The following is a 27,593-nucleotide window of genomic DNA, read 5'->3' on the forward strand; positions in this document are numbered from 1 at the left end:
GTAATTATGTTTAAGCGATGCCCTAGGAAATAAACAATAACTAATAAGCTACACAAAAGGTTACATTCTTAAAATTGAAGGCTTCACTAATGTGAAAAAATCATAACTAATTGAAGCTAATAACAAGCAGGAAAATTTTTAAGTGCTCATTTAAATATACAGCTCTATTTATATATGGCTATTATGTGTATATATCTCTATATGTGTATATATAGTTTGCATATGTGCATTATATATTTTTATGTATAAATATATGTAAAATATACATATATTGCTTAGTATGTAGGACCAAATACTCTCCTAAACTCACTTGGGAAATTACAAATTCTTTTTGAAAGGGCCTGGCTGATTTTAAATTAACATCAAATAGCTACAAATAGTCTTAGAGAAGTGAATTTTTAATTTGTCTGCTTAGTAGTCTTCTACCTTCAATTTAGCACTAGTAGTTCAGAACTGTCCATCATTGCCAAGCAAATACAGAAGCCAAACTGGAAAGAGATGCTACTGCAGCTCCTCCAAATAGAACAAACAGATGATCCCAGCATATAATGAATTCTCACTCCAACTAGAAGAGCACAACTGCCAATTAGGGAGTGTGGGCTATGAATTTCAAGTAGCTCTGAAAGAACCTAGTGGGAAATCATCTAATTCTATTCCTAATTCTGTTCATCCTTTCTCAGGTTAAGGGGAACAAAATGTAACTTGGAAAGTTTCATGTTTTCATGATGAGAAAGTGAGAAAAGAAACAAAGTATTTTACTAGTGTCTTCCTTTCTATCAATAGAAGGAGGATCCACTGTCATTCAGAAAGAAAAGCAATAATTTTCAAGAGTTCAGAAGAAAATATAATGAGAATGTCCACTTTGAATCACATGAACAAGATGGCTCTATGTTCTATATGAGGTACATTTTCATTCACTCATTCCACTACCATGAAGTATCAAAGTTGTTGCAGTAGGAATTATGTCAAAGGATATGAATAATTTTCAGAAGAAATCCAAGCTAGCAACAGTCATAGAAAAATATTCTAAATCTAAATGCTCTAAAAGTACTCTAATAACTAAAACAAATCTGAAGTACCCCCTCAGATCCACTATGTTGGCAATGATAATTTAATAAAAGGAAAATGACAAACATTGGGGGGGGACTACAAAAAACAGGTAGGTATATTAATGTACTCTGATGAAGGTATGAATGGTCAAGTCATTCTTGAAAACAAAGTGGAACAAAGCTTAAAAAACTATTAAATTGTGCATATATTCTAACAATTGATACTGTCACTAGGCCTCTTCTAAGGAATAGGATATCAAAAATATTTTTAGCAGCTCTTTTTGTGATGGCTAAGAACTGGAAACAAAGAAGGTGTCTATCAACCATTTTCATTCATTTGTTTTCAGTAATGTCCAACTCTTCATGATTCCATTTGGGATTTTTTTTTTTTGGAAAAGATGCTGGAGTGGTTTGCTATCTCTTTCTCCAGCTCAGTATACAGATAAGAAAATTAAGGTAAACAGGATTAAGAGACTTGTCTAGGATCACACTGCTATTAAGTTTCTGAGGTCAGATTTGAACTCAGGAAGATGTATTCCAAATTATAGGTCTGGCAGCTATCATGCCACCTATCTGCCCCTAGTCTATCAAACTGGGGAATGTTTATACAAATTATGACATATAAATGTGATAAAATTATGCTGTTTTAAAAAGAAAGAAAAAAGATGAAGATGATTTCACTGAAACCTGGAACTGGTATTAACTAGCAAAAAAGTGAAGTGAACAGAACTAGGTGAACAATTTGTTTAGTTATTGCAATACCAACAACTCTGAAAGACTCAGCTACTCTGATGCACACAAAGACCAGGCACTATTTCAGAGGACTTATGATGAAAAGGGCAAACAAGAGAGGAATAGGCATTTACACAACTCTTACTATGTGCCAGATAACTATGCTAAGCATTTTACAAATATTATGAAACCTTCACAAAACCCTTCGAGTTAAGTCTTGTTGTTATCACCATTAAGTGACTTGCCCAGGTTCCCACAACTAGTTAAGTGTCTGAGGACAGATATAGACTAAGGTTTTGTAGACTCTAGGTCCAGTGCTTTATCCACTCTACTACCTGGTTGCCCAATGAAGCCTGCTATCCCACTCTAAATAGAAAAATTATGGGCTCAGAATGCAAACTAGAGGTTACTTAAAAACAAACACATGGCACACATGGAAATTCTGTGCTTAACAAAGCATGTTTTCAGTGGTTTTTATCTTCCTTGATTTTTCAGTGGAGAGAGGAGAAAAGAGAGAGAGAGAAGATTTAGTGCTAAAAATAAAAAAAAAATTAACTGAAGGCTATTTAACAGCTTTCATAATTAATTCTAGTTTTATTTTCACTAATAAAAAGCAACAATATGTGATAAAGTATATCATACAATTGATAATTCTATGTCCATTATTTTGCTTTTGGGATTCATAATTAACTAAGGGACATATTACTTAGCAAACTGGAAGAGTTTGCCCTATGGCTTGCACATTTCACTTGGCACATTTTGCATTTCTTATTCCACTGTCCATGAATAAAATGGTATTCTCTTGAATTGTGGCATTATTACAATTGTTTACAAAAAATATTCAAATTATTTGCAGGCATGAAATCTACTCTTAATGGATTCACCCCCATCCCTTTTAAAGACATGCAAATCCTAGAAGAGTTCCAATTACTAGGTTTACCAGATTATAAACTCTTTAAAGGCAAGCACCATATTCTTTTTCTCTTGATATCAGAACCAATCAGAAGTATGTTTTGGCTAATGTGTTAATCTTCCTTAGTACAAGGAGTTCTGATAAAGACCTCATTTCTAAAATATATAGAGAATTTCATCAAAGTGGTAAGGTTACAAATCATTCCCCAATTGATAAATGGTCAAAGTATATGAATAGACAGTTTTCAAATGAAGAAATTAAAACTACATATAATCATCTGAAAAAAGTTCCAAATCCTTGATTAGAGAAAAGCAAATTAAAAGAACTATGATATATCACTTCATACTTATCAGATTGGCTAAGATGAGAAAAAGGGGAAATGATAAATGTTGGAGAGGTTGTGGGAGGACTTGTGAATGGATCCAACCATTCTAAAGAACAATATGGAACTATTCCCAAAGAGCAATAAAACTGTTCATTCCCTTTGACCCAGCAATTCCAACTTCAGGTGTATATATATCCAGGAGAAATCATTAAAAAGGGGGAAAGTCCCATATGTTCCAAAATATTCATAGCAGCTCTTTTTGTAGTGACAAAGAATTGGAAATTTAGGGGATGTCCATCAATTGGGAAATGGCTAAACAAGTTATGGTACATGAATACTATGGAATTATTATTCTATAAGAAAACATAAATAGTCAGACTCTAGAAAAACATGGATTGACTTACAGAGTCTAAAGCTGAGCAAAGAGAGCAGAACCAAGAGAACAATGTACACATCAATAAGAACATTGTGTGATGATCAACCTTAATGGAAACAGTTCTTCTCAGGAGTACAGAGAGCTAGGACAAACCTATTAGACCAACTATGGGCAATGTTATTTCCATCCAGAGGAAGAAAAACATAAACAAAACAAAACAAAACAACCCTTCCAGATCTGATGAACACTTTATAAAAATTATCTCTTACGTATCGCTTTCCCTTAATCCTAATTCCTCATACCAAAAATTACTAATCTATAAACATGTTTATCAAAAATATGTATGTACAATGCTAACCTGACTGTTCACCACTGAAGGGAGAGGGATGAGAAGAGAGGGTAGAAGGAAATTTTGTAACTTAAAAATATGCATGCGTGTATGGATGAAAAAATAATTAATGAATTTATTGATTAATTAACTAAAAAAATTTTTTAATTCTTCCTTAGCAGAGGGAATTTTCTCACCCATGAGTTACCTACAACAATGAAATGATATCATTCTACCCTTAAGCTTCTTTTTTTGAATCTGTAAATAATAAAACCAAAAGATAACAAATATAGAATTAAAAGAAGAGTTATAGAAGTTAGGATAGCAATTGGTTCAATGAAATGTATGTGACAGAATGCTGAGGATCATTTCCCTTTTCCAGCTCATTTTATAGATGTGGAAACTAAGGCAAAAGGGGTTAAGTGCCTTACCCACAGTAAACAACTATCTGAGGATAGATTTGAACTCGGGAAGATGAGACTTCCTGACTCCAGTCTTGGCATCTTGGCATTATATCCACTGTACCTCTTAGCTGCCTTAAAACATTTAATATATATATATATATATATATATATATATATATTATATATTATATATATACATATATATACATATATGTATATATACACATATAGTAGAACAGTATAGGACAAATGAACTGTAAGTAATATTTGCATCCTAGCCCCTTCATTGCCAATAACAGATATTATACTTAAATTCATTTTACTTTTTCAGGTTTCAGTTTTCATATCTGTAAAGTTGTTGTTTATAATTTCAGATTATTTGGGATGCCATTTGGGGTTTTCTTGGTGGAGATACTGGAATAGCTTGCCATTTCCTTCTTGAGTTCATTATAGAAAGGGGGAAACTGAGAAAATAGAGTTAATGCCCAGGATCACCCAATTATTAAGTATATGAGGTCAGATTGGAACTTGGGAAGATGTCTTCCCCCTCTGGGTCCACTGGGCTACTTTTCTGGCACTGCAAATGTGTTCATATATAATAATGGCTAGCATTTAAACATCACTTTGACAAATATGTCAATCAAAACTTCACAACAATACTGTAGGGCAGATGATATTATCTCCCATTTATAGATGAAAAAAACTCAGGCCAAGAAGTTATGAGACTTGACCAAAGTCAAACAGCTAGAGGCAAGACTCAAATTTAGTATTCTGACTCTATATCTCATGCTCTATGCTGTGACACTCAGCTACCTATAATGAACACATATATGAAATGTGTGTGTATATAACCTTACTACTAAAATGAATTTGTTCCTATCAAACTTACAGTGTACCTGAATTTCAGAAATCTAATACATTCTAATCCTATCAATAAATTCTGTATTTCTCAGGTGGTTTCTAATTCACAATTGAAGAGAATTAGAATGAAAATTTTCTTGAAATAAGAAAGAAATAATATGAACATGTTAAACACCAGACCCATGAGCAAAGATTAAGAGAACTCTGATTACTAAATCAAGAGAAGTGACAGTTTAGGACGATGTAATAACACTTATGTCCATGTTATCAAATTCGACTTAAAGAACAAGAGAAATTGGATTCATTTTGACCTCAGAGATATAGATTAAATAAAAGAGAGGATTTCGTTAAATGCTAGAATTTATTGCAGAGGGAATTTATTGATTTTTCTCCCATTAGTATTGTTAAAAATAGCACAGAGTTTCAACTACCTAGGTTGGTTTAAGTTTTATGTTAGCTTAAATGAATGATGAAAGAGAAGAGTCATACTCTTAAGATCTTTGCTAAAATCAGTATACTCATATTTTCCCCATATTCCTGAAAGTTTAATTTAAATATTGAAGGCAATATTCTAGCACAATGTTTTTCTAATTCTATTAGTCCCCAAAAGCATAATATAAAAAGTCAAATATATTCTTTTAAAATCATTAATTTAAACTAGTAGGATGTATGGAGAGGAGGTAAAAGTAAATGATGTGAATGAAATTTTAAGGATTTAAATTATTAAAATTGTAATTCTTACTGTAAAACATGGTTGTGGTGTTAAAAATGAATAGAAAAGTTTTATTTTTATGATTTTTGAAAATAAGTTTTCATTTTAAGAAGTGAAAGCATTCACATTTTAGTAGGACAATTGATTTGCATAAAATGAGTTGTAGTAACAACTTTCTACATTTATAATATAAATAAAAACAGAGAAACCCAAGGTCCCAATGTGAAAGTACAAACTTGAACTCTTAAGTTCATAATAATGAAAAGAAGAGTGTGACTAGACCATATCTGGGGGAAATTTTACCTCATTCAAGAAAAGGAAGTTAGGTAAAGGGGATTGAGGAGAGACTAGCAGCCTTTTACATTAAGAAGTTATACTCAAATTTCAGAATCAGTGTGGGCATACCTGATGGAGAATATTTGAGTAACAGTTAGAAGGAAAAAAAGATTTTTAGAAAACCAGAGAAAAATGAAGAAATAAAATTAAAGTTTGAGAAATAGATCCCATGACTGGTTAAAAATATAGAATGCAGTAGTGGATTTTCTATAATGGTATCCCATACCTAAAATTAACTCATCTCTCAATTCTATTTCTTGGAATCACTGGCTTCTTTCATAGGTGCATGACACCATTTCAAATCTACATCCCTTAAGCTATTAGTATTTTGCTCATGAAATTAACTTCTATTTAGCTGAAATATTTTAAAGTATTCTTATATGTGTTGCTTTGGAGGGCAGATTTTTTTTTTCATCTTTCTATTACCAACATCTAGTCTATTAATTAATTAAAAGTCTGGAGATTGCTCATTTGATTGCATAGGGAAAACTGTTAAAAGTACATAATACTGCATGACTGTATTTAACTTCAAATCCACATTAAGCCAAAGCTGTAACAGCTGTCATTGTAGAGGTTAATCACTTGATTAGGTCACAAAAATTTGAAAAATTTAAATGAAGTAAAAAGAGATCAAACCAGGCTAATTCTTGATTTCTTGACAAGCCATGTTTTATTTTTTCCTTTACATGAAAAAGCCAAAACAAACCTCTGTTATAATACGACTATTATAATGTACCACTTAGTGGCCCTGTTTAGAGACTTCAAGACACTCATTTAATGATCCAGTCCTTCTGAAGTGACCTTTGGACCATTTGTCAAGAATGCATCATGTCTGGATAAAGAGCAGGGGCCTTGGAGTATCCATGACCTTGGAATTCACTTTTTTTTTCCCTGAGACTCAAAGTTTCTCAGCTATGAAATGAGAGGACTGAGATTTTTTTCCACATCCTGTTCTCTGATACGATTACAAGGGGATTTTAACTACCTCCACTACCTTGAGAAAACACGAAAAATGTTGGTTTTGGGAGCGGCTAGGTGGCATAGTGAATAAAGCACCGGCCTTGGAGTCAGGAGTACCTGGGTTCAAATCCGGTCTCAGACACTTAATAATTACCTAGCTGTATGGCCTTGGGCAAGCCACTTAACCCCATTTGCCTTGCAAAAACCTTAAAAAAAATGTTGGTTTACCTAACTCTAGTTGCTGCAAGAAGGTAACTTCCAGCATACACTTGGATAGTCTCCAACTATGCAAACCCAGAAAAATAAAAACCATTCCCAAAACTAGTCCAGTATTATATCATCCCAAGACAGACACAAGGCCCTGGGCTAATCTTGGGGAAAAAAAAGACAGGTAAAGTTCGGAATTGGGAACTTGGAGTCTGAGTTTTATTATTATCTTGACATATGACATGAATAAAATTACTTAATCTCTTGGGGTTTCCATTTTCCTACGTGTGAAATCAAATGGCTGATAAATAATTCCCCAGATCCTTCCCATCTGTAACATTTAAGGATTTTTCAAATCATTTTGACTCATTTCAATAATGAGAACAGTGGCACAAGCAAGACAAGTAAAATCATGCTAATATCATAAACATCAACTTGTTTTCGGTGTGTGTGTGTGTGTGTGTGTGTGTGTGTGTGTGTGTGTTAGGGACTTCATTGGTAAAATGGTAAAAGTTATGAAGCCTTTCTCAGAAGATGTTTCCTACCATTCATGATGGAAGAAAATGCTAAATTTCAGAAAATGGTTAGAGAAAATATGGATGTAATTTTTCTCTGTTAAAAGATCCCTGATATGTATCCAAAGTCCCTAGATTAAGAACCCCTGATTTATCAGGTATTCTCTACTGTTCAGAGTATGCTATTGCAATTGTCCTGATTTTACAAGAGACTCTGAGAAGAATTTAAAAGACTGCCTGTGGAGTGACAAGGGATTTTTCCTAGGTCTCACTGACATTTATCATATGGTTTTATTTTGAAAGGCCAATTTTTATCCTTTTAGCTTCTTTCACCCCTTACCCCTTCTCCAAGGGACTGAAGGGGAAAAAAATTTAAAGACTAAAACAAAAATTTTTGTTAAAAACAAAAGAACAAGTTCTATTTATCTGGCTTCAATAAAGCAAAAAATGAAAACTCAGGTCAAAAATAGCTTTTTTATGCATGTCTTGATTGCAATATTAGATACTCATGTGGTTATGATCATCAGATGACACAAACTTGTGTCTCTGCATGATCAGTAAGAGTCTCCTCTAGTGCTAGGTAGAGCAGAAAGCCAAAGATTTAATAAGAGTTGAATTAAGGCTCCTATTGCTGCCAGTTTCCTCATGGTCAATACATTTCCTCTATTATCAGGCTAAAAAGTACAAAGTTGCTAGCTCTACATGGGTCACAACATTTGAGTCCCTAAACTCAGCTTCAATGCTTCTGATTTGCTGCAATCACAGAAAGAACAGATTGTTATTTTTGTACACTACTTGTCACAGCAATCTTAACTAACCCAAAATTGATATTTGTTATTGAAAAGCTTTTAAAAAAAGAAAGGGGAATATAAGACATCAATAGAAAGTACTGTCCTTAAATCCAATCCTACAAAATTTTGATAAGCACATATAAATATAAGACTTTGTATAAAAGTTTTTTAAAATAGCCATTTTAGTCAAGAAACATTCTATGGGGGATATAATAAAAAGCTATAAGTATATACACACACATAAAAGATAATTTGGAGAGAGCAGCCTTGGAGTCAAGAAGACCTGAGTTCAAACCCAGCCTCAGACATTTAATAATTATCTAGCCATGTGACCCTGGGCAAGTTACTTAAGCCCATTGCCTTGTAAAAAACAAATACAATAAAAAAAAGCACACACACACACACACACACACACACACACACACACACACACACATTCCCATTCTCAATTCACACATGAACTGAGCCCTTAAGGAAGCAAGGATTTTAGTAGAAAGGAGTAGAAAAAGTAATGAGTTATTGGCAAGAAGGGCAGCCTATACAAAGGCATGGGAGTGGGAAGAGATAGGGGAAGGAATTGAGTTTGGGGAACCACAAGTAGGCAACTTTGGCTGAAATGTAGCATACATGACAAAAAGTAAATTGGTAGTTAGACCAATTGGTGGACTTTGAAATGGCAAGCAGGGAAATTTCACATTTAATCTCAAAGTCTTTAGGGTCATTGAAGACTCATGGGAAAAGGAATGAGATGATCAGATTAATTTATTCAGGGAGATTATTCTGTTAATTGTATAGAAGAAAGAGGAAAAGACTGGAAAACTGAAGGTGGGAATCCATTTAGGTGAAAAGTATTTTTATAAAAGTATGAACTAGAGTTGTGAAAATGAATATAGAGAACAAATTACTGAATCATACATCAGGGTCTGGAAGAAACCTTAGAAGTCATCTATTCCTATTCTTTAATTGCACAGATGAAATAACTGAGATTTGCCCAAGGGCAAAATTTGAGAGATGGTGTAAAGGAAAAATTATCAAAACAAGAATTGGTAACTGGTTAAAAATTGGAACTGTAGGAAGATTCAAGGATGACTCCAAGGTTGCTAATGTGGCTAGACAGAAACTGAAATCTTGGCAGTAGGGGAAGAAAAATACCTTCAATTTCTTTGGTGAGGGGTAGAGAAAGACTAATTCCATTTTGGACATCTCAGTTTGATGTGTATATGTGGCATCCAGGAGGATATAGGCAACAAGAAGTTGTGATTAAGAGGTAGTCTAGGGCTGGATTTATAGAACAGGAATTTTTCTACATAGAAATGATTGAACTCATGGAATCTGATGAGACTACCACAAGAAGAAGGAAAAAAAAAAGGATATCAAGAGATATACCCATGACTGGAATAAAGGAATGCTGATTATGCTGATTAATGTTTAACAACTGACTCTCCAGAAAAATATACACAGAAAAATGCTGATAGGAATGCTGATAAATGTTTAACAACTGACTTCACAAAAATACACACAGAAAAATGCACTTTTAAGTTTGAGATGCATTAAAATTTTCTCCATCACTTTCTTAAGTCTAGCAATCAATAAAATAAATCAAGGACTGATTTGTAGCATTTCTTGATTTCTGAAGCATAAATACTCACACTGAAAATTTGACAATCAAAAAACTAGTTCAAGCTGACTTCAGCACAACTTTGGAATGAAATATGGATCCAGCAAAGGAGACTGAATTGGAGCAATCAGTGAGGCAATAAAAGAACCATGATATAATAAGAGTTTTGAAAACCTAGTTGGGGAAGTATATCAAGAAGAGAATGTAAAGCAAGTATAGAACCTAATTCTCTAAATTGGAAATTCTTACACATAGAAAAGAAATAAAATATAAAAAACCAATTTTATTGCTGGAGATGTTTATATTAAACTGCTAAACTAATTTTAAATTGATAGAAAATTCTATCCACTTTATTCATGAGATAACCAGATACAAAACCTTGCTTGAATTTTTCTCAGGAAAAGGCTTTTCATGCAGCAAATCTTCTCAAAAAGAGTTTCATAAATGAAAGGATAGGACATCTAAAATAATTTTTGAAATATTTAATATTTATTAGACTAAAAACTGTGAAATTTTATTTTTAGAATGCATTCATACACTCTATATTATTATCTTTAGAAGGAAGAGGATAGGATAATCATTTTGAAAATATGAAACATGTTAATGCAATTCTCATTCTAATCTCATTTCCTCCAACATTTTTAAAATTCCTTATCTATTTCCTCCTTTCTTATTCTTCTTTCCTTGACACTTAGTTTCGAGGTTTACCTATAGGAAAAACCAAGACCAAAAAAAGAAAAGTATTGCATGCCTCTTCTCTTGTATCTATTACACCAAAAGAATAATATTTACATTTTCTAAACGATCATAGGTCTTTTTTTTCTCCCAAGGAATTATCATTAACATTTTTTATAGCTTGGTTTACATTTTATAGCCACATGGATAACACACTGAGACAAAGCTGGTTTATTTCACCAAAGATCTTGCCTCTAACCTCAAGATACAAAAACCATATTGTCTCTTTTATACACACTCATCCACCAAAACATGTGTATTCACTCATACTCACAAACAGACTTGTAACCTTTATTCTGGACTGCATCTTGAGATTTGAATTTATGAAATAAATGGAAGTCATTCTTATGTTACAGCCTTCCAGCATTCTAAAGAAAACTGTACTGTGCTAATAGACTAATTTTTCCGTAATGGAATTTAAAAGTAGTTTCCTGTGTAATATCTTCAAAAATGTTAATGGACTTGCTCATTACATCAGTGCAACAATCAGGCACAATTTGGGGGTATCTGCGATGGAGAATACCATCTGTATCCAGAGAAAGAATTGTGAAGTTTGAACAGAGACCAAAGACTATTACCTTTAATTTAAACCCCAAAAAAAACCCATTATCTTATTATGTAATCTTTCTATCTTCTTATATTTTATTTTTTTCTTCTTAAAATATGATGTCTCTCTCAACACATTCAATTTAGATCAATGTAGAGCAAGGAAACAATGTAAAGACTAACAGAATGCCTTGTGGGGGGGTGCAGGGAAAGAAGCAAGATTAGGGGAAAAATTTTAAAATTCAAAATAAATAAAATCTTTCACCAAAAAAAGAAAGGGGGAAAAAAGAAAAATATCTTCAAAATGATAAATTATTACAACTGAAAAACGAACAGCATACTAAGGGCAGAGTGGGTGTGAGCAGGGTGAAATCTATGACCAGTAAAGGAATTACAGAGAAAAATAAGAGAAAAATCAGTCATCAAGGAACTACAGGGTAGGAAGAGAGATGGAAGGTAGATACCACACCACCACAATCCTACAGTGGCATCTTGTAAAGTTGGAAGAAAGTGAATAAGAATTCCAACAAGGTTGGGTAGATCCCCTGAAGGAAATTTTTGGGAGATCAGGGGGACAAGTGTAATATGAATGAACAGGAATGGAAGGGTTGCAATTTTTTTTGAAAGAAATTTTTGAATTGACAAGTTCAAAGATTAATGAGTATTTGCACTATCATAAAATGTGTAAAGGTGAAATATAATATTATTTTTCTATATGCTTTAATAATTTGGAGGTCATATAATTCTATTTTCCATCCAAGCAGGATCTCCTTTTACAATTCCTTAGAAAGTAGCTATCTAGTCTCTAGAGTCATATTACCTCTAAGGAGTTCATTTACTGCATGTTCCAAAAGAACTTAATACTTGATTTTGGCAGTGTTGGAAGTGTTATCTTCCAAGAAAACAGATTTCACCCAAAATCATTCCCCTCTTGGATTATTCTAGTGTCTAGATACCTTTAATTTAATGTAATTATATTCATATAATTAAATTATCCATAAATAGATGTAGAATATAACTTCCAAGAAAAAATCTTTAAATACAATTTTGGTTCCCATTTCTTTGGGAAGGAAGACAAAGCCATGGATTCTCAAAGGCTATACCTGAGCACAACATTTGCTGATCCTACATGAAAAAGATTTCTGTCAAAGGGCCAGTCTCTGAAGAGAGGGTCAGTTCCTATAGAGAGACTCAGAAGCAGGAAAACCACAAACAAACGAATATTTGTGCCCATACTAATTCCTGAAACTGACAAAAATAAAATGGCTCTCAATTCTGTGTGCCTCCATTTACCTCCTCCAGATAGTAGCTGATAGGAAAAAGGGGGGAAGAGGGAACTAAGATTCATTCAGTTCTTAGGTTACCTGCAAAAAATAATTCAACTCTTAATATTTGAAATGTGAGAAAGCTTTGTTCAATAACCCATGGGTTTCTATATTATGGGGAAAATACATTTCACTAACAGCTATTAAAAGTATCAGAAGATAGGTGATTCTTAGGATCTCAGAGGGATAGTTAATTTGGTTTCTCCTTTCACAGGACACTTGATCAAATGATAATGTATTCAAAGCTTTCTGTAAACCTTAAAATTCTATATCAATGGTTGTTATAATTTGGCTTTCATCATCTCACCTTAAATGATTCATAATTAGTATAAACAAAAAAGATATCTAGATTAAAAATTAACATCTTGGGCAAAGGATGAGTTAAAGAAATTTCATGAACTTGAAAGAAATAATTCAAGTTGAGTCACAATTGTCTTAATATTCAATGATTTCAATGTGAAGACTGACACAAGAGAATCCAGGAGAAAGGATGTTAAAAAATATGGTTCAAGATTAAGTCTTGGCCTTCTAATGCTTCATGAAAAATGGAACAATTAACAAGCATTTTAAACTATGTACCTAGCATCATGTGAGCACAGGATAGAGAAAGGCAAAAAGTTTCATATAAAAGATAGTGCTTAAATCTAATCTTGAAAATATTTGAGATTCTAAAGGGAGGAAATAATGTAAGACTGCATTTCAGACTTGGGACTGCTCACTAATTGGTTTGGATATATGAAATGAGTGAGTGAGAGTCAAAGTTCTGAACCTAGACAGTGTAAAGCCTTCAAATATAATGGAAAAGTTCAGAAGAGGGGTAATTTGGGGGAGAAAGTTTTGTTTTGGACAAGGTGAATTACATGTATCTTTATAATATCTAGTTAAAAATGTCTAGTAGACTATTAGTGATACAGGACTGAAGTTCAGAAGACATATAAAGCTAATAGTCATCTGCATAAAAATGATATCTTAATCACAGGAGCTGGTAGTCACCAAGTGGGAAATACTGAAAGAAAACTCAAGAGCCTTAGCATTATACCCTGAGTCAGAGAAAAATATAAATATGATGATACAACAAAAGAAACTGAGGAGTAGGCAGAGAGGGAGAAAGAGAAACAAGAGAGAGTAGGATCATACAGCCTCAGAGAGGAGATGGTATCCAAGAGTAAAAGATGGGTAATGGTGTCAAATGCTACAGAAAAATCAAAAATTATATGGATTGAGAAGAGAAGACTTTGCAAATAAGAGATCAATTTTGGAGAAATTAGTTTCAATTGAGTAGTAATTTTAGGAGCCAGATTGCTAAAGGATGAAAAATGAGTGAAAGGAAAGTAAGTATAAGCATAAAGTTAAAGTAGTTTGGAGTTGGGGTTTTTTTTTGGTTTTTTTTCCCCTTAGGAATTTGGCTAATAAAGGGACAAAAGTTATAGGGAATTGGAAAGGCAAGAATTTTGATAGTCTAATGAGGGCTTATTAAGAATGGTAGAGAATTGAACCTGTTTGTAGACATTAGGAAAGGAACAAGTAAATAGGTATTAAAGTTTAGAGGAAGTAGAAATAATTGTTTGTATAATCTGCTGAGAAAACTTGCAATAAATAAAATTAAGGTAACACATTGACTTTGACAAGGATAAGGAAAACTTCATAGGATATTGAGTAAAGGAAAGAATGGAGATGATGCCAAGGAGGAACAAAAGGGAGTTTTAAGCTAATAAGTCATTTGGGCTATACTGGGTATAACATTCATGCTGTCCATTTGTGATCTAGTTTAGCTATATAGGCATTAGCTATATAGGCAAGTTATGTCCATCTCAGGTCATCTATGATGAGGTATTATCTCCAAAGATAGAAAAAGCTATCATTTATAAAGTACTTCAAGTTTGTAAAGAATTAGGTAAATGAGGGCAGTCAAGATGGCAAGAGACAGAACCCACAGAGAGATGCAGTGAGGCAATTCTCCAGCCCAAGGTAACCTGGAAGATGACAGGAAGGCTCTGTTCCACGGGGGGTGGAAGAGGTGGCAGTGCAGTCAGAGTAAAGGGGCTCCAGTCTTCCAGGAACAGCCCCACAGTGCCTGGGCACCTGGGAGCTCCGGCTCCTAGCAGGAGAAGCAGTTTCCTGACCTGCCACCCCAGAGAGCACCAAGCACAACTTGGAAGATCAGCAGGGAGATCTCTGCCAGAGCAAGCATGAAGCTCAGGCCAGCGTGGCCCTCCTCAGCACAGCCGTGGCCTTCAGTGTAGCCCAGATCCCAGGAAAGGGAAGCAGGCCTGTGGAGCCTCCCAGCAGGGAGCCACCTGGCAGCTGCTCCCTGAGTGCTCAGCTCATGGAAGGTAAGGGAGTAGAGGGAGACTGTCAAGGTCTGTCCTCTGTCCCTGGGCAAGGACTCTGGGGCTTTGTCCATATTCAGACCCTGGTTGCAGTCTGGGGTTCCACACTGTCATAGGGCAGCGTCCCTCCTCTTCACAGCTCCAGGCAGAGGAGTAAGCTTGTGGTCATCCACAGACCAGGAGAGCAGTCAGCACCTCCCATAAGACCTTGAAGGAACTGAGGTCCTTGTGGAGGTGTCCCAATAATACTCAAAAGCTCAGGAAGTACCCCCAAAACCAAGAACTAGGTAAATGTCATCTCCTTTTATCTTCATAACAGCCCTTAGAGGTAGGTTTTATAACTATCTGCATTTTATAGATGAAGAAATGGAGGTAAGAAAGATTAAATGACTTACATAGGATCATACAGCTAAGAAAATGTCTGAAATTGGATTTGAACTCATGTCTTCTTGTCTCCAGGTCGAATGTTCTAGCTACTAGCTATATGTCATTCTTAAAAGTATACTATAGCCTATTTTCATAACGGGTTTCTCCACTGCTATAATATCATGGCAACTTTTCATTTTGATTCTCCTTTGATTGTGGTTCTAAGTTTCAAAGGAATGTCAAATCACCAGGAAAACATGGGGTTTTCGTTTGTTTATTTTTACTGACTTTTATGGCAAGGAAGAATTTGAGATCATCAAAAGTACTATTTACATTATCAATTGGACTCCAACTAATTCTCTTCCTCCTTTTTTTAGTTCTAAACCTAGCCTGTTACAATTGTTGTCCAAGATAAATGTACTCAGGGTTTCTATTTAACTGCTTATAATCTGGGTAAAAGATATTTTTCATCTACTGTTAAAACTGTCAACGAAATATGTTCCACAGGGAAGAGTGAGTTTTTTATCATGAGGAGCCTTTAAATAAGGTCTCGACCTTTTGTTTGAGATAAAACAGATAAGATTCATGATTACTATAATGACTGCACTACATTCAGTATGAAGATTTGTTCAAGTGATAACAATCTATGGTTCAAAATATTTTAGGGCTCAGGATACACACATACACACACACACACACACACATACACACACACACACACAATGAATTCATCCTCATTATTTACAAAGTCTATTTTTGCTAATTCACCAACTCAATAAAATTTATTTGTAATCACAACATCAATATTCAGTGGTTTCATTGTCATTTGGAGACATGTGCAGAGCAGTAAAAAACTGAGTTGCCTAGACACACCTAGACACATGCTTCCTAAGAGTGAATAAGGTGGTGCTCTGCTTTCTTATTTCAATTCTCATGCTAAAAATTAGTGTCCTTTTTGAAGTCTATTTTGTCCATGTTTTTTCATATTTTTGTACTTTTTGTTGTTGGTTTATAGACCACAAGTTTAGTGCTCCTAAGCACAAGAATTTTGAGATATACCTTATAAACGAACTACAGTGTTACATAAGCTTCATTCAAGCATGAGTTATAGTTGCTGGCTGTGAATTCAATGTACATGAATCAATAATATGATTCATTCAAAAAAAAAAGGAAGAGGAAATTTGTCAATGAAACGGTTCTGGAATGTGCTCGAGTAAATGTTGTGACCTACCCTGTATTTTTTCCTAAGAGCAATGGCTCATTATTTGCTAATTTAGTGTTTACGGCAATTTTATAAAACTCAACTCCTATCAATGATAAGAATCACTTGTATATGTGTGTCTCTTTGTGTATACACACACACAGAGACACACACACACATACAGACCCTTTAGATATAAAAGCTTACTTTCCCTAAGAGAGATAAATGTTTGAAATACACTTATATTAAAACCTTTAAAGGTCACTCAATATTCTAGGAATGTTTTTTGAACCATCAACTTGAATCTCCACTGAGATGGCACTATATTTTATTATTTGTTAGACTGCAATCAGATTTATGTGATAGGATGAAGCAAGATAAATCATTGAACCCTAGGATTTAGAACTAAAAGGAATCTGAGCGAGCAAATTTTCCCCAATACACCTAAGATCTATAATGTCATTAGTTTTGAGTACTCTCTCCACCCACATCAATGATAAGCTCTCCCTTTATAATTTATGATATGGTGTTTTTTTAGAGTTGTCATATCAGAAAACAGGTAGTGTGAGCCTCTGAAACTAGATAGATTAGTGCTGGGGCAGCCATTCATTACTGAAGTCATTGTTGAAACCTTGCCAGTGTGGATTGATCCCACCAAAGCTTGACTCTACTCATAAAGCCTCTGCGTCACTGGGTCACTTTCATACTTCAATGAAATCGTTCAACATTTTTTCCACAACTTCTATCTAAAAATATATGTAACTTCATTCTCTCTGAGAGGAAAAGTTCTTTTTTCATATACAATGGAATTAGGTCCTTCAGGATACCGTTATACCTTTGACATCTAATTCTGTAATATTCAGTCTTTATAGCTAAATTTCACCAAGTATCCTTGTAGGCAATCATTTTCTTGTTTTTCTATTTTTCTCTTAGCTATTGTCAAACAAAGCTCTCAAAAGCACACAAATTATGGGATTTTCCCATGAAGAATATTGAGTTGTTATGCTTCAGAATATGTTCCTGTTGGTTATTACTAGAATAATGAATCACAGAAAAAGAATACAGACTGAAGTATACTTTTTTTCCTCTCACTTTATTTTTCTTGAAGTTTCTCTGTCTTTATGGGGGGAGGGGGGGAATATGCTTACTTTTACAACAAGACTATTGTAGTAATGTAAAAATAAATAAATGATTTTTTTAAAAATAACCATATTCATTCATGACACATCCCAGTTAAAATCTCAAGGGCAAAAAGCACATGTGTAATTAAAGTATGCTGCTATTTTATGAAAATAGAAAATTATATAGTTAAATAAAATATTGTTTTAAACATTCCAATATAACTTAAATTATACTCACCCACGAATATACAACACACACATATATTTGCATATATATGTATATATGTGTGTGTGTGTGTGTGTGTGTGTGTGTGTGTGGTATACATATACAAGATTAACAGCTTAAATCTCTCAAATCCAAGGAAATTTTTTTTTTAATTGCAGTTTAACTTTCTGAGGAAAAAATAGCAGCATCATATAGGCATTACCCAAGATTTAGATAATTCTCTCCAAAGCAGGGCAGAGCCAAGCCAGGAAGATGCTAAACTCTCCCCAGTTTCCCTCAGAAACAGCATTAAATCAAGCCTCTGGAGCAACAGAACCCACAAAAAAAGATTGAATGAAACAATTTTCTAGCTTAAGATGACTTAAAAGAACTTCAGGAAAGGTCTATCTCACTTGGGTAAAAGAGGAGCACAGAGAGGGTTTTCTTGGAAAGTCAGTCTAAGGTTCTTAAACACAGAGAAGATCTGTAGCCAAAGCCCCTAGGTCCTGGCTCAGCAGGTTGGGGGAACAGCATCCAGCTGTGAAGCCTCTAACTCTGACTCAGAAGGGGAATTATGAACCTGGAACACTTGCACAACAGGCCAGATCACTCCAGCACAGTAGACAAGCACCAGAGACCCCATCATGGAAAGCTGTGTGACCTAACTCTTAGCATCAGAAGTTGGGGACAATGTCCCCTGTCCTGTGCCCTAGGAACACAGCACAACTTTTGAAGTCACAAAATAAGTTTAAAAATGAGTAAAGAAAACAAGAGCCCTAATTGCAAAAAAAGGCTACAGGGAAAATGAAAGCACAAACTCAGAAGAAGACAAGAGTGTTAAAAGTTCCACATGAGAAGCCTCAAAAAAGAATATGAATTTCAGGCCCAAAAAGTTCTCTTGGAATAATTCAAATAGAATTTTAAAAAATCAAGTACGATAGGTAGAAGAACAATTGGAAAAAGAAATGAGATCTGGAAGTCTGGAAATGAAAGCATAAAATTTAACTGAAAAAACACCTCCTTAAAAACCAGGAAAAATAGGAAGAAAATGACCCTTTGAAAAGAAAAAAAATGGCTAAATAAAAAATAAGATACAATAACTAAAGAAAATAATTCCTTAAAACTTAGAATTGGGTTAAGTGGAGGCTAATGATTCTATGACACAGTAAAAAAAAAATCAAACAGAAAAGAAAGAAGAAAATAGAAGAAAATAAATATTTAATTGGAAAAAACAACTGATCTAAAAGCTAGTTCCAGGAGAGATCATTTAAGAATTTTTTCAATACCTGAAAGTTATGATTTTAAAAAAAAGTCTAAAAAAAAAAAGAGAGTCTAGGAGCGGCTAGGTGGCATAGTAGATAAAGCACTGGACCTGGAGTCAGGAGTACCTGGGTTCAAATCCGGTCTCAGACACTTAATAATTACCTAGATGTGTGGCCTTGGGCAAGCCACTTAACCCCATTTGCCTAACCCAAAAAATAAATAAATAAATAAATGAAATTTTAAAAGAGTCTGGATAGCATCATTCAATAAATTATCAAGGAAAACTGCCTTGATATCCTAAAAACAGAGGGTAAAAGAGTCATTGAAAGAATACATCAATCACCTCTGAAAGAGATCTCAAAATAAAAACTCCAAGCAATATTGTAGCCAAATTCTAGGATTATCAGGTCAGGGAGAAAATACTGCAAGCAACCAGAAAGAAGCAATTCAAACATAAAGGGACCACAGTCAGTATTACACAATACTTAGCAATTTCAATATTAAAGGATCAAAGACCTTGGAATATGATATTCCAGATGGCAAATGAACATGAAGATTCACCTTCCTTGAGAGCCAGTGTGGTTTCAGAAAGGGTCAAGGAACAGTTGATATGGTGTTTACTGCCCAATAACTCCAGGAAAATGCCAGGAACAGAACAGAGTTTTGTATACAACATTTATAGATCTAACCAAAGCCTTTGATACCGTCAGTTGGGAAGGTTTATGGAAATATTTCAAAATGTGATTGCCCAGAAAAGTTCATTAATATCATACATCACTTTTATGACAACATGCATGCCCAGGTTCTGGATGGTGGATGATGCTTTCAAAATTTCCCCATCACCAATGGATAAAACAAGGATGTGTCCTTGCTCCTATCCTTTTAGCATGATGTTTTCAGTCATGTTATCAAATGACTTCAATGAGGATGAACAAGACCTCAAGGTCATTTACCACACTGATGGCAAATTCCTTAACTTGAAAAGACTGCAAGCCAAAACCAAAGTGGAAGGAGTGTTGGTGCAGGATCTCCTGTTTGCAGCTGACTGTGCACTCAATGCAGCCTCTGAAGCTGAGATAAAACAAAGTATGGATCAAATTCTCTGCTGCTTGTGCTAATTTTGGCCTAACAATTAAAACCTAGTAAACCCAGGTGCTCCATCAACCAGTACTGCACCATCCATATGTGGAACCATCGATTATAGGAAATGGACAAGTTTTGAGTACTATGGACAAGTTCAATTACCTTGGCAGTGTCCTTTGCAGGGACATACACATTGACAATGAGTTTGACACACACATTGCCTGAGCTAGCTCAGCATTTGGGAGGCTCCAAAAGAAAGTATGGGAGAGAAGAGGTATTAGAGTGACTAACAAAAAGAAGGTCTACAGAGCCCTTAGGTTGACCTCATTGCTATATGTCTGTAAAACCTGAACAGTCTAACAACACCATGTCAGGAAACTGAATCACTACCCCTTAATTGTTTCAGGAAGATTATGAAGATCACCTGGAAGGAGAAGAAACCAGTCACTGAGGTCCTTTCTCAAGCTAAACTACCTACCATTCCATCATTGCTACAGAGAGTACAAATACAATGGTTAGAATGCCAGATGTATACTTGTTTAAAAAACTATTTTATGGAGAATTCGCACAGGGCAAGCACTCACAAGGGGATCAGGAGAAGTAATATTGAGACACCCCGAAGGTCTCATTAAAGAACTTTAGAATTGATTGGACATTATGGGAGACACTGGCACCAGACTGCATAGCATGGTGTGCCCTCATCAAAGAGGGTGCTGTACTTTATGAGGATAGCAGAATTGAAGCAGCTCAAAGGAAACGTGACATATATAAGTTTAGAGGAGTTCACATGGAATATGTGTGCCCTACCTGTGGGAGAGCATTCTGAGCTTGTATTGGTCTGATCAACTACAATAAGACACACACAAAATCAAGCAGTATGAGATAAAAAGAGAAATTCCATTTAAACTAGATATGGACAATATAAAATTTGGGATTTTTATTTCAAAACGCTTACATAAATAAAATAGAGAAAAAGAGATCAATGAATTGGGCCGCAATTAAAAAAACACTAGAAAAAGAACTAAAAGTCCCAAATTAAATACAAAATTATAAATCCTGAAAATCAAAGGAGAGATTAATAAAATTAAATGTAATAAAACTATAGAACTAATAAATGAACATAAGAGCTGATTTTACAGAAAAAAGACAATAAATTAGATAATCATTTGGCTAATTTGGTTTTTTTTTTTAGGTTTTTGCAAGGCAGTGGGGTTAAGTGGCTTGCCCAAGGCCACACAGCTAGGTAATTATTAAGTGTCTGAGGCCAAATTTGAACTCAGGTACTCCTGACCACAGGGTCAGTGCACTAATCATTGCGTCACCTAGCTTCCCCTTGTTTTTTTTTTTAAAGGAAACCAAATAACCAGTATTAAAAAGAAATAATAATTTAAAGCAATGATTAGAAGCTATCTTGACCAACTGTACACTAATAAATATGACAACTTAAATAAAATGAATGAATATTTACAAAAAAATATAAATTGTTCAGGTTAACAAAAGAGGAAATAAACTACTTATGTAATTCCATTTTTAAAAAAAGAAACTGATTGAGCCATCATTGGACTCCCTAAGAAAAACCTGTAGGGTCAGATGAATTCACAACTAAATTCTAACAAACATAATATAGAGAAATTAATTCCAATACTAAATAAACTATCTGGAAAAATTGGTTGAGAAAGAGTCCTATCAAATTTCTTTTATGACACCAATATGGTGTTGGTATCCAAATCAGGAATAGTTGAAACAGAGAGAAAGAAAATTATTTATCAATTTCCCTAATGAATATTTATATAAAATATTGTCAATTTTTACAATTTTCTTACAATTTTAAATAAAATATTATCAAATAAATGATAACAATTTATCACAATAATATATTATGAGCAGAAAGAAATTATACCAGTAATGTAGGGATGGTTCAATATTAAGAAAAATTATCAGTATAATTGAACATATAAATAACAAAACTAAAAGAAATCATATGATTGTCTCAATAGATTCTGAAAAGGCTTGTGACAAAAATAAAATACTCATTCCTATTAAAAATACTAAATAGTATAGGAATGAATGGATTTTTCCTTAATACTAAGCAGTATCTATCTAAAATCATCAACAAACATTGTATGTAGTTCACCCAATAAGATCAGGGATGAAACAAGGATGCTCATTCTCACTACTATTATTCAATATTGTATTAGAAATGTTTGCTTTTGGGGCGGCTTGGTGGTGCAGTGAATAGAGCACTGGCCCTGGAATCAGGAGTACCCGAGTTTTAATAATCTCCCAACTGTGTGGCCTTGGGCAAGCCACTTTAACCCCATTTGCCTTGCAAAAGCCTAAAAATAAAAAGTTTGCTTTAGCATTAATAGAAGAAAAAGAAATAGAAAGAATTAGAATAGGCTATCAGGAAACAAAATAATCACTCTTTGCAGATGATACAGTAGTATACTTAGAAAATCCTAGAAAATCAACTAAAATTTTATCTGAAACAATAACTTTAGTAAAGTTGCAAGAAATAACATGAATCATCGGTATTTCTATATTTAACCACAAAATCAAGCAGTATGAGATAAAAAGAGAATTTCCATTTAAAATAGCTATAAGACAATATAAAATTTGGGGGTACTACCTGCCAAGACAACTTAGGAATTATATGAACACAAGTACAAAACTCTTTTCACATAAAGTCAGATCTAAACAATTGAAAAAATATCAACTTCTCATGAGTGCTCAGATCTAATATGATAAAAAATATTTTTTCTAAATTAATTTACTTTTTCATCATTTTACATTATATCAATCAAACTACAAAAATTATTTTATGAAGTTAGAAAAATAATAAAATTTATCTGGAAGAACAAAAGGTCAAGAACATTAAGGAAATTATCTTGGGATATCAGCTTCGAATTCTGGAGGAAAGAATGGGATTGAAGCAGCAGCACAGAAAGGAAGGAATTAAGAAAATAAGAATTTATTAAACTCCTATTACATGCTAGGCTTTACAAATATAATTTCAATTTATCTTCATGATAATTCTGCAAGATGGCTGCTATCATAAAATCTACTTTGCAGCTGAGTAAACTGAGGCAAAGGAGATGTTAAATGACTTGTCTGAGATCACACTAGTGTCTGAAGTCAGATTTTGGACTTAGGACTTCCCAGCTCCATTAAATGACTCTAATCACTCTTTCACTACCTTTTTGCTACTATTATTTCCTTACTTCCTTACTTAAGTAAGGTGGCCTAATTATACCAGATCTATAACGTATGATAAAGTGGCAATCACCAAAACTATTTGGTATTGGCTAAGAAATAGAGTGCTGGATCGGTGCAATAGGTTTCAAGACACAGTAAAAAATCACTACAATAATCTTTGATAAACCCAAAGGCTCAAACTTCAAGTATAAGAACTCACTATCTGATAAAACTGCTGGAAAACTGGAAAATAGTGTGGTCAGAAACTAGGCATAGACAATATCTCATATGCTATACCAAGATAAGTTCAAAATAAGTTACATGATTTAAAGTGTGATGCCATAAGCCAATTAGGAGAGTAAAGAAAAGTTTATCTGTCAAATCTATAGAGAAGGAAAGAATTTACAACCATCAAGAGATATAGAACATTATGATGCACAAAATAGATAATTTTGATTATTAAAAAGGTTTTACACAAACAAAACCAAAGCAATCAAGATTAAAAGGAAAGCAGAAATCTGGGAAACAGTTTATAAAGCCAGTATTTCTGATTAAAGGGCCTATTTCTCAAATATATAGAGAAAACTGAATTAAATGCACAATGATAACACATCATTCCCCAATTTATAAGTGGTCAAAAGATATGTTCAGATGAAGAAATTAAAGTTTTCTATAGACATATGAAAAAATGCTCTCACTATTGATCACAGAAAAGCATATTAAAAGAACTCTGAGATCCTGAAAAGGAAAATGAAAAGTGTTAGAGAAGATGTGGGGGAAAATTGAAATATTAATGCATTGTTGGTGGAATTGTGAACTGATCCAATCTGGAGAGTAATTTGGAACTATGACCAAAAGACATATCCTTTGATCCAACAATACCACTACTTGGTTAGTATTCCAGAAAGATTATTTAAAAAGGAGGAAAGGATCCATATGTACAAAAATATTTATAATGGCTGGTTTTGTAGGCCAAAATTTGGAAATTAAGGAGATGCCCAGTAATTGGGAAATGGCTGAACATTTTGTGATATATGAATGTAATAGAATATTATTGTGCTATAAGAAATGAAAAGCAGATAGATTTCAGAAAAACCTGGAAAGACTTACAGGAACTAATGCTGAGCAAAGTGAGCAAAATAAGAATATTGTACACATTATCAGCAACATTGTGTGATGATCACAATGATACACTTGGCTCTTTTCAGCAATACAGTAGTCTAAGACAATGAGAAATTCAAAATCTTACAAAAGTGAATGTCAAAAACCATCTTTCCATGTAATTAGAAAAAATAAAATATTATTCAGCTTAAAAGTGCTTATTTGAAAATTTAGATATTCCTAAGAAAGCATTATCATTTGAAGGCAGAATTCCCAAAAAACTTGTAAAAATTCTTTCTTAAAAAAGTAACAATATGTCATTACAAGTTAAAGAGAAGTGTTAATATAATAACATTTAAAAATGAAAGAAAAAATGACTAAAATAGAATTGCCTTAGGCTCCAAAGAAAAGAAGTAGAGATTATAAAATGAGAATTATTGGGGGACCCTCAAAAGGGAATGGAGAATAATAGTCTCATTTTAACTGTGTTTTTAAACCTACCTCACACCAATCTTAACTAAATTCCTAACCTATTAAGTATAGAAATAAAATAGTGAAAATGAACCCCAAAACATTAAAAATAGATTTTAAAATAATACCTATCAAGAGATTGGAAATGTTATGACCTCACAGATAATTTCACCATCCAATCACTTCTCAATTGACAAATCACCTGGGAACAAATTTACTTTATATAAAGATAACCTGGGCTCCACTTTGGTTGGAAAATTTATAATCTGTCAACCCAGAAAGATTGATGGTAATTGAGAAAGTTAAATTCTATCATAAATTTAGAGCTGAAAAAGATTTTAGAAATCATCTTTGCCTCTGCCCTCGTGTTTTTCCCCCCTTATGGATGAGGAAATTGAAGCCCAAAGAGATTATGAGACTCATTCAATGTCATACAATTGATAGCTAGTCTTGGTAGTGGAGGCACTTTAATGTTGGGGATTTCCAAGGACAAAGTCTACTGAGACCCATTGAGGGGATGGCCACAGACTGGAGTTTATAAGTCCCAATCCCTAGGAATGAGAGTTCCATCTGATGTAGATGACCTTCCATAGAGCCACAGACCAGGGGATTTTAATCAGTTTTGTGTCTTTAGTCCCTCTGAAAGTATGATGGACTCCTCAGAATGTTTGTTGGTTAAAATCAGAATTGAAAGAAATGTTAAATTTCAGTTAGAATTTACCTAAAATAAGGATGTTAACTTTTCCCATTCAAGTTTGTAGATTACTAAAATATGGACCGAATGGACCTCCTGCCCTAACAAAGAAAACAGTGAGGATCTTATGTAGCAACCTATTCTCCTCCCTTCTTCCCCCACCTTTCAGGCCTGGACCCATTATTAAATTAATATTGTCATTGCTATTGGAAGGGGAATGTAAATCTACTTTCTAACTTCACTCATCATCCCTGTGTATCTCCAAGTAAAATACTCTTCCCCAAACAAATATACCAAATATGGTGTTCTCTCAAATTATAAGTGCCTGGATGGGAGTGTTTATCCTGAAATAAATGCTTTTCTGACTGAAATTCATTCATAAATTCATTCATTTATTCACTTTGTGGGTTACATGAAACCACAGCCTACCTCAGCTATAAAGAAGAGAGATCTAATATTCTGCAACACATTCCTATACCTCTAATGTTATTTTTACCTTTGGTAACAAAATTTCTGATAAAAGATGCAATTGGAGGGATGAATTTTCTTCAATAATAATAGTGCTATATTTTCCTTGTGCATGTTAGTCACATTTATGCCTCCTTTATAAAATACATCAAATTATATTCACTTATTAAAATATTTCAAGTTGTTATTCAAATTACAAGTTGCTTTATACAACATTCAAAGGGATGTGGATAGTTGAATAAATAAGTAATTTTATGTATAGCAACAAATGAGAGGTCATTCTTAGATGGAGAAAGACAATTCTGCTTATGTGTATACTAATTTGGAACTTTTGAGAATAGGCAAAATAATAAATAGAAAACTACCATAGAATCAAAATAAACACAGAATCACAGAATATTAGAACTCAGAAGAAAGAAGCTTTAACCTTTATTTAGAATTCAACATGCTCACTTGAAAGAAGAGAAAATGGAGGTTTCTGAGTCTCCTGATCCCAAGTTTACTGAGCCTTCCAGTTCTGCAATTAGGAATAAAAAAGATTATGCTAACAGAGAGAAATGTTATCATAGCACAAAAAATACTACAGAGAATACTATTCTGTTAATACTTGAAAACTCCAATATCACAGAAAGCATTAAAATATGGCAACCATATACATATGTGATATATATACCTAATATTCTAATATGACTGTTTCTCTGGATTTCACATTCAACTCCCTTCAAAGAATCTGGCACACTAATCTTCCACCTTCTATATGCCATAGCTAGAATTAATTTTCCTTTCTCAGATGGTATGGGAATAGGAGGAAAACGTACTCTCTTCTCTAAATAAATATCAGTAAGAAAATAAGTAATTGAAGACAATATTCCAGATTACAATCTACTTCCAACCTTACCATAAACATTTTTCTTAAGTGTCCTTGTGAAGTTAGACCACACAAAATCTGTTTCTGGCTCTCAAATGCTTTCAAAGGATGAACACGCTACATATGCTAAACTTAATTTATCACAACTGGATACAAGAAAGGAGATGCAACCAATAAGAAAGGAATGGCATCATTTTATCATTATCCAAGTATATGAAGATTCAGAAACTGATCTTATTTTAAAAGTCAAAGACTCTTAAGGTAAGGATATCATAAAAAAATCTATGAGAATCTGCACTCTTACCAGAGAAAACAGAATTCAGAAGTAAATTTAGAAAACTTTATATGAATTAATTGAAATCATAAAACAAGATAATCAAGGAAGCATGACTCCATTTTAATGGTCAAAAAATAAAATCCATATTTACTGAGAAGTATGACTGCTTAAAAGCTATACTTAACAATAATTTCAGAAGTTTTCTACTTCTAGTCCT

The 27,593-nt window shown here is 33.7% G+C and overlaps 1 protein-coding gene across 7 annotated transcripts in view; it reads right to left on the reverse strand.

Moving 5' to 3' along the window:
- GULP1 (GULP PTB domain containing engulfment adaptor 1) overlaps window positions 1–27,593 on the reverse strand; it is a 454,164-nt gene that overhangs the window by 260,372 nt on the left and 166,199 nt on the right. The window contains exon 3 of one of the 7 annotated variants that reach the window (XM_074215524.1): window positions 26,685–26,748. The exons of the other annotated variants lie outside the window; for them this stretch is intronic. The gene's annotated coding sequence lies outside the window, so the exon portion shown is untranslated. The remainder of the gene's footprint in view (window positions 1–26,684; window positions 26,749–27,593) is intronic. 7 annotated transcript variants of the gene reach the window in all.

Source organism: Macrotis lagotis, chromosome 1 (assembly GCF_037893015.1).
Source record: "Macrotis lagotis isolate mMagLag1 chromosome 1, bilby.v1.9.chrom.fasta, whole genome shotgun sequence".
NCBI classification, from domain to species: domain Eukaryota; kingdom Metazoa; phylum Chordata; class Mammalia; order Peramelemorphia; family Peramelidae; genus Macrotis; species Macrotis lagotis.